This window comes from Macaca fascicularis, chromosome 5 (genome assembly GCF_037993035.2).
Source record: "Macaca fascicularis isolate 582-1 chromosome 5, T2T-MFA8v1.1".
NCBI classification, from domain to species: Eukaryota; Metazoa; Chordata; class Mammalia; order Primates; family Cercopithecidae; genus Macaca; species Macaca fascicularis.
This window is the reverse complement of record NC_088379.1, coordinates 140,150,966-140,165,354: the sequence shown is the minus strand read 5'-3', so window position 1 is coordinate 140,165,354 and position 14,389 is coordinate 140,150,966. Positions and strand designations below refer to the sequence as shown.

Here is a 14,389-nt window from a genome sequence, read left to right as displayed (position 1 = left end):
AAATAACTTATTACCACAGTTGACGGTAGTGTTTCTGGCAGATAACCCTTGGCTTCATTCTTCAACTAGCAGTAGCAAAAAATATTTGAATTAATCCATTTTCACACTGCTATAAAGGACTACCTGAGACTAGGTAATTTATAAACAAAGGGGGTTTAATCGACTCACAGTTCTGCATGGCTGGTGAGGCCTCAGGAAACTTACAGTCATGGCGGAAGGTAAAGGAAAAGCAAGCACCTTCTTCACAAGATGGCAGGAGAGGGGTGTGGGGGAACTGCCACACTCTTTTAAACCATCAGTTCTTGTGAGAATTCACTCACCATCATGAGAACAGCATGGGGAGAACCATCCCCATGATCCACTCACCTCCCACTAGGTCCCTTCCTTGACACATGGAGATTACAATTCGAGATGAGATTTGGGTAGGGACACAGAACCAAACCATATCAAGATTCAAACCATTTTCTGAACTATGAAGGGTTATCTGAAGCATTGGTTGATATTGTATCACAGTTCAACTTCTCCCTCCACTAATTTTTGCTTCCTTCTTTTCCTTTCCACAGATGTTTATTTCAAAAACACTTCTTAATAATCCTTCTGCCTTCACCTCAGAGTCTGATTCCTGGGGGTCCTATCCAGTGACAGAATATTTGAAGAACAATTAAGGAGTCTGAGTTTTTTTGAATTCATACTTTACATTGTAAAGTAAATATGGTAGCAAATTTGTATGATTTGTTGTGTTGAGATACGGATTCTGTAAAGTCTTAAGTGAATTGTAAGTAAAAATGGATATCTTAAGGAGACTGTTGTGGAAGAAGAAAAGTTATGAGACTATTGGAAATGTTGACAAGGAAAGAAGACAACTGTTGCTGGTAGAAAAAAAATAAAGTTGAACCTTGTTAGGTAGTGGGACCATTTATAGCAATTCTGTCACTTGCAGTAATGTGGTAAATAGAAAATGTAAATAATGAATAATTAGACTTGGCTATGGAGATATCCAAGCAGTTGGTTTAAAATACCAACTGGTTTGTTTTAGCTGTGTAAAATATGTGAAGAAAGAGAGAAGAGATAGAAAATTAAACAGTTCAGCTTTCAAGACAAATTTAGAAGAAAGATAAATAAAAAGACCTTAACTGATTTTATAAGAAAAAATATTTCCAAATTTTTTAGATGCCAATAGGCTCTCAAAATAAGAAGTGGACTAAGGTTAAGATCATATTAAGAGTATTGCTGGGCAATTCTGTCTTAAGCCTTAACAAATATTTTGTGGCAATAAACATTATAAATAAAGCAAAAAATATTTTCAGAAGTTTTTTAACGTAATTGTCTCACAATAATCTAATTCTTACACTATGTCAGAGAGAGTCCTGTCTCAAAGGGATTGTGGACATGTCATCCTCTAACAGAGTGAACCCCAATAAGTTTCAGAGGAACCCCGTGAGTTTTTAAAAGAATCATATTGACAAAAATAACACCAGATTTTATTGAGATAAATAAATTTCAAATTTAAAACAAGCATTGGGGGCCCTAAACATCTATGGGTGGGAAGTAACATAAGAAGTCTACTTGATTGGATTATTTCCTTCATGGGTTGTTTCCTTCAGAAAAACAATAAGAAGGTCTCAGGAAAAAGGACAAAGTCTATAGTAGAATCAAGTAACTTGAAGAACCATTCCTAGAGTTTCCTTTAATTGGCAACATGTGCCCCACAAGATTTTAGAATTGCTGCAGATCAATGACTGCCTAGTATTTTCTTAGTTTTTAATCTGGTGTTAATGAAAGTTATGCTTATTAGAAATCATTGTATGATGAGGTCAGGTATGCACCCACGAGAAGATTGTAGGTAACTTGTCTCTGAAGATTGAGAATAATTATATTTATGGAACGATACTCATTGATTCTCTTTAAATCAGAGAATTTAGAGCCTGAGATATTGGACTTTGAGGAAATGTTGTAATAGGATGAAAGATTCTGAGGACTTATAAAAGAGGAATATTGCATGCAGGAGAAATGTAAATATTAATACTTTGTTCCCAGAGGTATTTTAATGGTAACACAAAATTTCTGGTACAATTTTTACTGAGAGGTGGAGCCTAATTCTTCTCCTCCGACCCTTCAATCTCATTAGGCCTAAATGACTGGCTTTATCAATAAAATGTTGCAGGTGTAATGTTTTGAACTTCAAAGACTAGATCATAAGAAGCTTAGCATATTCTATATAGGCTTCTTGGCACTCTCATTAATACTTACTTTACAATATAAGATGTCAAATTACCCTGAGATATGTGGGAAAGGGAGTGGTTAGGCACATTGGCTAACAGTTCCATCTGATTTAAGCCTTATAGTCATCCTCAACAAGGCACTATATATATGAGGAAAACAGGCTTAGAACTTTCAGGTTCGACCATCAGGTAGCTAAGGTCCACTGTGTGACTTTCTGTGATGCCACATTGAACAAAGTACTCAGGTAGGGCCCTGCCCACATTCCTGGCTCATAAATTCAAATTGTGACATGTAATACAATGGCTCTTTTAAAGCACCCAATTTTAAGGAAGGTGAACCTCTAGATATTGTAAGTCAGAACAGCTTAGGATATAACAACCCTGTACTCCTTTTAAAATTTTTAACTGAACTTACAACATATGTAATATATAATACTATATATATTACCCAAACTATATGTTAAAAGTAATGGCAAAAAACACAATGACTTTTGCACCAACCTAATAAAACTTAATACATCAATCTTATACCTAATTTTAAAACTATAGTAAAATTACCCTGATAAACTTAAAATATAAAATTGAAAAAATAATGTCTAAACAAAGGAATAAGTAAAAAATTAAGTAGTGATGATCTAATAGGATTATATAGAAATTTGGTTGAGAAATATTTTAAGTCCATAAGAATAGACTTAGTTCAGCAAATAATAATTACTTACTTTTTCACAGAGTGTCTAATCTATAAATTCTGTTATATTGGAAACATTTGTGATAGCTGGAGAATGTATGTTAATGTAGGGCAAAAGAGTTAATACTCATGTAGAAATGGAGAGCAATTAAAGATTTTTTAGCAAAGAAACATTGGTCAGTGTATGTTTAAGAATATTAATCAGATGATGATCATTAGTGTGATTTTGTGTTGAAAGAAAACAAATAGGGGAGATAAATAATTAATACATTATTACAATAAGCCAGGCAATTGATTAAAAATATCTCAACTAATGGAAATGGAATGTCAGAAGCTTTTGAAGTAAGTTGTTTGGGTCTAGCTTCAAAAGGTCAAAGTGACTGAATGAAGATAATGAGAGAAAAAAGGGTGTTGATCCTGAGTTATTCAACAAAAGGAGATGCCATTATTAGATTTTGAAAAGCAAAGACAAAAGACAGTTTGGGGAAACACAGAATACTTAACTTATTTTTTTTCTCTAAAATATAACAACTTTTTTATCTTAATATGTTTCCTATCATGAAGTTATCTACATACAAGAACCTGAAATGTAAGTTATATTATTTTAATGGTTTAAGAGTAATATTTTTGAAAATTATGAAATTTTTTATTAAAAATACTTTCCTACTTTTACTTTAAACTTCCTTAGAGTTTTTAAGAATATTTTAAATGTTGTAAAATATTTTATGAATGTGTTTATCTCTTATTTGCTAACTTTTGCTTGTATTTATAGTGTGCTGACTAGCTGCTGCTCAGGAGTAATAGGAAAACCACGTGTGAAAAGCTATTCATTAAATCCTGTAAGGAATCTGTAGCTTCTCCATACTAATGAGATATTTAGCAAAAATCACTGACAAATTATATCTCTTCTTTCATTTCTTTGTATTTTTATGGTGCCCCATTGATTCAAGCCTACAATATTTACTGCACATCTGTTTTACATTTACAAATATACAGAACACTGCTTCATTTAATGTTTTATTTCTTACTTCCCTTGTGCCTGATGCAATTACAGCATTTAGGGAAAGGATAGAAACCTAGCTGAATGAGTAAGAAGAAAACAAGTGTATCCGCAGCTGTATAATACTTAAACTTTATAGTACATACAAAGAGAGCCCTCAAGCTCCTGCAGGATGCCGAAACACCTGGTGGATGAGATGGAAATGCAAAGTAGCTTAAATATTTTAATTCACTTTGCTCAGAGAGTCAGAATATGCAACTATGTAGTCATAAACTGAATATATAGTCTGCATCAGATATTTTCTCCTAACATGTTCTTCAATAAATGGTCCCCAAACAGCTTTAAATACCTGTCAAGCTAAATTTAGAGTAGCTTAAGAGCTTATCTAGTGATTCCAATCAATACTTGTAGTGGCCGGACACAAAACTTGTTTTTTTCTTCGTTAAAGTCCAAGTATCAAGGACAATATGTGTGATAGAGACTTTGTAGTAAATATACACATATATTACTTGACAGTCTGGTTTTTCAGTATATGTCCTTGGGACCAGTAACTATGTCAATTTTTTTAGCAGAGGGAAGAGAGTGGTAAACATGTAATTAACTTTTTCTCTTTATTTTACCTGAATCAAATATTCAAAAAGCAGATATTGGGTGGGATGTTTTCCTATAATCCCAAACCCTGTGGTTTGCTACACTCATGCAGTTTACCTGAATGTGTCTTCTATTTGTTCTATTTTTCTACGATATATTCCTACATAATCATTTCTTCCATTAAAACCAAACCAAGCAACAAACAAAAAACATTGATAAATACCACAGCCAACCATGTGGTTACATTTAAAAAGCGGGAGTCCTATTATGGTTTTTTGACCTAAGCCCAATGTTAGCCATTGTCATAAGCACTCTAGCTATTACCAATGTGACTGCCCTATGATCTCTTAATCCAAGAGTGTATAAATTTCTCTTTTAAAAAAATTTTGTAATGCTGTGCACAAACAAAACAAAATAGAAACGATTAGACCTTTGCAATATTATAAATATATATATTTTTACAATCTATAGAATTGATTTTGTGTTGGTAACATCCATAGAATAAATAGATATCAATATATTTATAGAATAAATAGATATCAATATATTTTTAGAATGGATATCAATATATTTATAGAATAAATATATAATTTTTCTATGGATGGTACATCACATACACTATTACACATTATTTATGTACCTAATATACATACATTATACTTAATATATGTTTTTATATAACTTATGCATTATCAAAAACTAGACACTTCAGAATGAAAAATATTTTATGACATTTTTATGCCAATCGAGTAGATTATCATGCACAGGTCACTGGCTTCACCTACCGTAGCTATGATCAATGAAATCATGAGAAATTTATGATCTACTGCCTGGCAGTTGAACAAATCAGAGAAAAAGAAGTTTTGCCCTGTTAATTGCACTCTGAAATGAAAAAAAAAAAAAATTTTCCTGCCATCTCAGATTGAATTCTACAATAAAATTATCCATACAAATAATTTTGTTTTCATTTTGAACCATCTGGTGGCTTATTTATTATGCATATTATATTGATGTGGAAATGTATTCAGAAGTTTACATACTAAAATTACAAACACATATCTGGAACATGATAGTTTTTAATCTGATATTTGCCTGTTAAAAGTAAACATATATCTCATATATTATTATTGTGCAATTCACATCCCTAACTTTTTTTTAGAAAAAATGGACCACAGCATTAAGCAGTAATTTTTTTTTTTTTTTTTTTGAGATTAAGTCTCTCTCTGTCACCCAGACTGGAGTGCAGTGGCAGGATCTTGGCTCACCACAACTTCCACCTCCCAGGTTCAAGCGATTCTCCTGCCTCAGCCTCCTGAGTAGCTGGGCCAAAGGAGCGTGCCACTATGCCCCGCTAATTTTTTTTTTTTTTTTTTTTTTTTGTATTTTTGTGTGAGACAGGGTGTCACCATGTTGGGCAGACTGGTCTTGATCTGCTGACCTCGTGATTCGCCTGCCTCGGCCTCTCAAAGTGCTGGGATTACAGGCGTGAGCCGCTGCACCTGGCCAAGAGGTAATCTTTAACATTACTTTTATTTTTGAATTGTCAGTCAAAATATTATTAGTTTTGACTACAATTATGCTAAAATGCATGCCACCTTTTCTATTGTCTCAAAGAGCTTTACATATTTTTTATTTTTTAGAGACAATGTCTTTCTCTGTCACCCAGGCTAGAGTGCAGTGGCAGAGCACAGCTCACTGCATCCTGGAACTCCTGGGCTCAAGTGACTCTCTCACCTCAGCCTCCTGAGTAGCTAGGACTACAGGCACACATCACCATGCTTGACAAATTATTTTTAAATTTTTTGTAGAGACAGTTTCCCACTATGTTGTCTAGGCTGGGCTTGAACTCCTGGCCTCAAGTGATCCTTCCACCTTGACTTCCCAAAGCACTCGCATTACAGATGTGAGACACTGCACTCAGCCTGGAAGAGTTTTAATGAATATACTCAGCCTGGAAGAATTTTCATGAAGGGTATAATGAATAATATTGATTCAATTACAGCTTTAGAAATTATTGATATACAGGGTTAAATGAAGTAATTTTGCCATTTTGCCTAGTCCTTAAGCAATGAGTTTGCATAAGGTTTCACAAGATCTCTGGTTACTTTGTGCCTGTAATATAATATAAATTGGAAAATATATGAAAAATGAATAAATTAATGAGTGTCAAATGAAAGAATCATTTAATTAATTCTGTTTTGTGGACCCAGAGCCAGTTACAGAGAGCAAAATGCATGAAATAAAGGAAAAATCAGTGAGTCTCTTGGTTAGGACTTGAGTTTATTTCAGTCAGATTTCTGATATTTTCTAATATTTCTAATATTTTCAGTCTTAATTCAGATTAACTAAAACAATTCAAACCATCAAAAATGCCTGAGGAAAATTTTATGAGGTACTGTTATATTTGGAGAAGCAGCACAACCCCAGGAAGCAAAATTAAAAGGGGGAGGAAAATGAGGCAGAGGAATGAGGAACTCTAGTGCAAGATGGCACAGAAGTGGCCTTCCAACTTTTTGAAAAGAGCAAAAACATTCCCAGAAAGACCATATGAACCCAGGACAGTTTAGAAAAGTTGCTGGAAGAAAGATGAATGAGAACATTTGTTTTCTGGCTCTTCCCAGTCTCCCGTCTCCTAAATTTGTCCCAGGGGGCATTAACCCATCAACACAATGATGTTAATAGACCCTTCTAGGCCAACTTTGGCATAGCCAGATTTTTGTTTTTTCTAGGTATGTCAGACTTAGGCTGAGAGCTATGGCCTCACATTGTAACAGGCCCAGTGGATGCCAGGTCTGATCCTTGTTCACATCTCTGGGGAAGGTTAAAAAACCAGCAGTGTGGCAGTGTGTGGTGGTGAGTAACACAGGTGGCAGCCAAGATTTAACAACCACAGGTCAGGCAACTTTACTATCTAGAAAACAGCCACAGGTGGCTGAAACCTGGGTAGGTAATTGGAACTGAGCTCATAGAGAGAGACACATAAATTGGTTCTAGAATATTCTGCCATATCTGATCTTAGAAACCACTCTTCATATTTCTGATACATTTCTGTTGTTTTCATTATCAACTTTTTGAGTTTGACTTTTGAATTTTCTAGAAAATCAAACAAAATAATAAATATCTTTTATTAAACAAATAATATGTGATGAATATAATAGCAAGAACTTATGAAATGTTAACTAAATTCTTACCTCAAGTCCCTATTAGGTTGATAGTTGTTACACCATGTTAAAAGGATATAACTAAGATATAAAATTTTAAGTTATATGCTCAAGGTTAGTAGTTTACAATTTTTGACACCAAGATTTATACCTAGAACTTCTGAATACAAGACCAGATCATGTTTTAAATTCAATATCAAGATAACGAAATTCAATATCAGGATAACAAAAACAAAAACTATTTGATGTAAGACTTTTGGATCATTTTAAGTAAGAGAGAAATTGCTTAGACTTGTAAATTTATTAATATATTTACAATTTTAGGCTGTAAATTATATTTAGCCTCAGGTACAATTTTAAAAAGTGATACAGTTTGTTGATTACAATGGCATGATAAAAATATAACAATTATTTTACACATAAAGGTAAGGTGGGGATGGTGCAGATGATAGTAATTGTCTATGTTCCAGTCAACAAGAGGAAGAGCTGCAATTACAAGATAAGAGAACTTAATCAATGTTTGGAGTTTGATGTTATCTATATCCTACTCTAACACTATTAATATATTTTTTTGAGAATGATAAGATATATTTTACTTTGGTTCTCAGGGGCAATTATAGTATCATTCGATATTATGAATGTCATGTTATTGTCCATTAAAATGATAAAATAATCACCAAAAGCACAAAATAATCTGTTTACAAATCTTTGCATGCATATGTTTGTGTGTGTGTGTTTTAATAGGAAAGAAACCAAATAATAACTTCACTTATAAAATGAGTCATTTGAGTGATAAAGCAGATGTACACTTTGTTCCACCTTGAGACAGATATCTGGAATCAGTAGCCAAGAGTTGTGCGTTGAGAATTTCTAAGGATTTCCATGGAGTCAATGTGGAAAACAACCTGAAAAATAGTAAATGTCACACCTTCTGTAGTTAACTATATCCAAAGTAATTGTTTAAAATAGATGAAAGTGTCCAACATTATAAATTTTTGTCTCGTGACTGTTTACATTTTATTTATTTCATTAAATGGTGCAAACATTTCCACTATGTGCCATGGGAAGAAATTGTAGACAATCTGTATTTATGACATAATGATTATTAGGGTTATTAGAAGTTAAAAAGTGCCACAATAATTGTGACAATAAAAAAAATTATTTCCTTGATTTACAGTCATTTAAACAAAAAGGCAAATGTTTTAAACAGTAACAAAGAAGGAATTATGAGCAATAAAATATTTTATTTAAAAAGCTTATCTCTGTATCATTGTGTCTTCTTCGTAAATAATTAGAAAAAAAATCCACACATCTCTTAGCTTATTTAAACACTGTACTGAGACTCTATTGGTAGTTGAAAACTATTGACATTTTGTTTTATTTTGTTTTAAATTCAAAATGAATTAACTGTATATAACATTAGCAACCTAAGCACATGTTTTAGATTTTTAAAAAGCACGTTTATTTCTTTTATTAAAGTTCATATACAATTTTCATTACCTAACACAATTAAAACAATACTGCCTTCCTCAGAATAAACCCTTGGGAATTAAGGCTGTATTTAATCCTCAAAGCATTCATTGTGTTCATTGCATTCAGTGTTCATTGTGAACTGATTCAATGGTTCCAGCTTCTCACTGAAGTCCATCAACTACCAGCAGAGATGAAAATTACAAACATCGAAATGACTGCCATAGCCCTTCTCCTGGCACACACATGCAAAAAGCCAGCCAATGGCATCTGGGAATCTTCAGAATGTGCATGCCTCCACATCATAAAAGCTAGATCCAGAGATTCATGATTTTATCAGACTTTCATCTTAAAGTATTTAGCCAATTCAAGATAGATAATATTTTATGTTTTATGTATGCAGAAAAAAATATTCGGTACTTTAAGTTCAGGAGTATAACAAAAAAGCCTAAGGAGATGTTGAGGGCTTAATTATAATTAGTAATTATCTTGTGATTACACTTAGATTGTTATACACCTGTTTGAATAAACATTACACAGAATTATTATGGGCTCTTTGATTTTTAAGTAAAGAAAATAATAAACGAAACAAAATACAGATTGCCCTCAATGGATATAATGGTTTTTGGTACAATGGTTTTTAATTTCTAATATAAATTAGAGAAAACATCAGTCTTCAAGTAATGTTCATAAAATAAGATTAAAACATTGTCAGACTATTTCTTTGTAAGTTCAGTTTTTCAAAAATAAATACTTGGAAAGTTTAAAAAAGTCTTGTATGTATTTCAAATTCACTATATTCAACAAGTATATAAAGTGTTTGGAATTTTATGAAAAAAAGCAAAAGTAATGAAATAGAAAATAAACTGGATTTTTATATATAATGTTAAGAAGTTTTTGACATTTAAATACCAGAAGATATAAGGTGAGTTTACTATGTTTGTGCCTTTTACATATCTACCTGTTCTGTAAAAATAAAATGTACTTTTTTTTTTTTTACGTGAATTTGTGTCTTAACCATTAAAGACAGGAGTTTGAAGACTGATTAGGTCTTTTTTCCTTTACTCAAATTACTTAAATTGTCATTTAAGTATCTATTCAATTAGCCTTGAGTTGTAATAATGTACGCTGTGCCTTGCTTGATTTTATAAGGTGGAACTTGGTTAGAGATGCTGTGCTCATGATTAAGTATTTTATTTGCAAAATCTTTGAAATCCTTAAGGCAATGAGAATATTTTAGCAAAGCATACTGTTTTAAAATATGATTGCAGAGTAAATATTAATTTTTAAAGGATGAAATGATAGAGTATAACATATTGATATTTCTCTGTTTTAAAACATACCTGGGAATTTCTAATACCTAAGTCCAGAAACATAAAGGGTTTGGACACTAACTTTTCAATTGTGCGGAAGCATAATAAAAAGCAGCGATTCATACCAGTAGACTATCTGACGTGATTATTTTGAGGGACTGGGACCAATCTTCTGACTTTTTCTATATAATATGAAGCAACAAGTCCACCTGGAAACTAGCCCTAAATTGCAGATATAAAAAGTAAGAGGAAACAATAAGTCTCAAAGGTGAATGCTTCACAAGCTGCACGTGATTTTGGTGATGGCAAATATCATGGAAATATTTTTAAAATAGCACTTCCCAATTCTATATGAATAACAAAATTATCTCATCTTCCTATGGCTGGCAAAATTACTAGAATATAAGAGTCACGACACCAGAATTTTAAAACGTTTGGGTGGAGGTTTGGATGTTTCATAGATAAATACTAAGAACAGGAGTAATGAGAAAAGTTGTATTGTGAAGTATCGGCTTTACTGGTATTATAAGCATGGGAGTCAGTATAGACTGGAGGCAGGTTTTTGACAGTGTGACACGGGCACATACAATGCATGAAGTGATAACATAATACACTAGGCAAATAGAAAAGCAAACATGGAGAGGTATGCAAAAAACAGCATAGAGAGACAATACAGAATTTGATGTCCTTCTTACCTGAGGATAAACAGTGACAGAAAAGTCAACCCCAGATATTTTCAGCCTACCATTTAAATATCTCCAAATGAATGCTATGCATGCACAAGAAGAGGCTTTACAAATGAGCATGTTTACAGTATAGTACACTCTGGTGACGGCTCTTCCAAACTCCCAAACCAGGGTTTAGGGAGTGAATGGCAAAACTCAAGTGTCTATGTCCACAGGCAGACCTTGATTAGTGAATTCAAGTTAGTCACACAGTGCCTACCAGCATCTGACCCAGTTGTGAGATAAAGCGGATTAATGCTTATACCGGCCATAAACTTCAGTCAGCATCATCAGTAGGTTAAGCAGCTATCAGGAAAACAAGCAATATTCCCATAGTACAACGACAATATAGTTGTTTATTCCAAAGACCCCATCTAAGAAAGGTGTAACTCTTAGACAGCTGGACATTCTCACAGGACACATTATGTCACATACTGAACCCTCACCCCATAACCAGATAGCATCTTGAAAGGAAGAGCACTTATGCTAGAGATGGGATATCAGGGACACTGAAGATTTTCCCAGAATTGGATTCCAGTTGTTGCCTAGAAAGCTCATAGTGTTAAAGGCTTCCACGCCACATCATATAGTACTGGAGATTCCACCAAGAAGGTGCTGATATTTGAAAAAGATAAAGTAATTTACAGGGAAAATAAATAGACATATTTCCTCTGCACATGTGAGTTTTACTGGAAATAAATTAGTGACTTTTAGAATTCATTAATAGTTTGAGAGTTAATCTAACAGAAAAATGCCATTTTGTATACAATCTGTTGTGATTACCAATTTTATTAAATTATATACTTAAATAGATTTTGATAATCAAATCTCCACTTTATTTTTTTCTCTGTTTACTTGGTCAAAACTTGAGACTGTTTTAATATGGGAATCATTTCAAACCAATTGCTTTATTTTTATTTTTTTGGTCACATTGCTAGGATACAATGTTTTCTGTGTTAGGATATGTATACAGATACACCATCCAGCTACTGCCCACTTCCTCTCTTTCAATATTTTTTACACCTGTCCAAATTCTCACATAATTCTATGAGTTGATTTTAAGTCACCAGGTGATAAACCCAACAGTCAATCACAGTTATAAATAAATCAAAAGTTCTCATTTTCTTTCTACTTCAGTAATTGCTTCTTATACTCTTCACTGCACCTTCCATATCCTTGACCTTCAAAGTTTGTTTTTTAAGTTGGGCTTTTTATTATTTTTTACCTCCTACAAGTAACATATAAATCTCATGAGGAAAAAGAGTTATGTGTGTTTTGTTTATTTTCATACTTTATCTTACAGAAGAGTTTGTGGTGCCTTGTATATATTCAAGAAATATTTTTAATGTAATGAATAAATGAAAGTAGTGAATGACTTGGCTTCAGGACATTGTTATATTGAAAAGAAGGCACATGTGATGGCAGGTTATTCCATGCTCCCTTCTATGCTAATAACAATTGGGTTTGTTTTGTTTTCATTTTTGTTTGTTTGAGACAGGGTCTTGTTCTGTTGCTCAGTCTTGGAGGGCAGTTGCCATCATGGCTCATTGCAGCCTCAACCTCCCAGGCTCAAGCAATCCTCCTACCTCAGCCTCCTGAGTAGCTGGGACTACAGGTGTGCACCACCATGCTTGGCTAAATATTACTATTATTATTATTATTTTATTTTATTTTTTTTTTTGTAGAGACAGGGTCTCAGTATGTGGCCCTGGCTGACCTTGAACTCCTGAACTCAAGTGACCCTCCCGCATCAGCCTCCCAAAGTGTCGACATTACAAGCATGAACCACGGTGCCCAGTGCAACTATTGCTTTTGTTTGTTTTTTTAAAAACCAGTCTAACATCCCGGTTTTACGTTAGCTGAAAGGATTTACTCAGAAATGAGGAAAATTATAACAGGAAACTTTAGTATATATTCCTGAATTTTCTTAAATTATATTTACTCATCATTGAATAAGTAGCATAAACTGAATCCATAATTAAATAGCTGTGTACATCAATTCCAAAGTAAACATCCATGTGCCTTTACCTCACAGAACATTTGTAGAATGTCAGAACAAGCATGTGACTATTTCATAAGCAAATTTTCTCAACAGTGTCATCATTACTTCATTTGCTGCCATAGTTATAACAGAGAAAATTTCATCTCCACAGTTAATTTCTGAAAAACTTTCAGAAGTAAAACAAATCAAAACAATCTTCTTAATATTATGTATACGCACACACACATTTAATTTGGTTTCACATTCTAGAGAGGTCCTGGAATCTTTATTCCGTGAGCATTATGGGGATTTAAACTGAATCTAATTTGCCTTATGATTATTAGTTTGGTAAAACAACATGAACATGTTCACATATTTCAACTATGTTTGTTATTTCACTTAAACTTGATTTTATTAAATATTAGTCATTCCACAGAACTAAAAAATCAAACAAAACATGTATTTTAAAATAAATAAATACATTTTCTTGTTCATATTGGAAGTCGACAACTTCCCATTTTTTTTTTCTGTATTTTATATGATACTTAAATACACTTTAATGGTGCACACACAAAACAAAAAAATATGTTACATTTAAGAGAGTTACTTTGATTTTCTTAGAATACCAGAATATGTATCAAATCTTGAATTTGAAAAATGCAGTTAAATAATTGATAAAAATGAAAAGAGCATTTGAGAAACTCACCCATAATGAACCTTAGAAATTTAGGAACTGGAATAAATAATTTTATTGTTGTGTGTTAACTGCAATTAAAATGTAGCCAAGGTTAAATGTCCGCAAAATTCTAGTCCAAATTGGAAGAGTATATTTTTTTCAAAATTTGTTACCTGTAGTTACTTCTAGACTTCCACAGACCAAAGATCAGCTTGACATAAGGTTAAGTTGACTAAGCATAACAATGAGCTTGAGTATAAGTGGAATGCCCTTATGGTTACAAGCAAGAATGACCCACCTTTTCTGACATTTACTGCCTTCTATGGTTTTGTAAGCCTTTCTTCTCTGTTGGGTTTCTTTGCAGCAGATACAGAGTAAAATTTCCCAAGTGATTATTTCTTTTTTGAACTGATACTATAAAAGAGCAGCTTTCTTTTTTTTTTTCTTTTTTTTTTTTTTTTAAGTGCCATGAGTTTTTAGCACACAGGCAATGCTGAAAACATAAATGTCTCTGCAGAAGTCATCGTCTCATGCCCTTTGTTGGTATATATCAGCATCCCAG

General features: G+C 32.9%; 1 long non-coding RNA gene across 1 annotated transcript; it reads right to left on the bottom strand.

Annotated features, from left to right (window-relative positions):
* Positions 1–7,948: 7,948 nt before the first annotated feature.
* Positions 7,949–11,292, bottom strand: LOC123573630 (uncharacterized). The gene is made up of 3 exons (XR_006698317.2): positions 11,141–11,292; positions 8,482–8,567; positions 7,949–8,148 (listed from the first exon to the last, which is right to left on the bottom strand). It is a non-coding gene; the product is annotated as an uncharacterized lncRNA (long non-coding RNA).
* Positions 11,293–14,389: the final 3,097 nt, after the last annotated feature.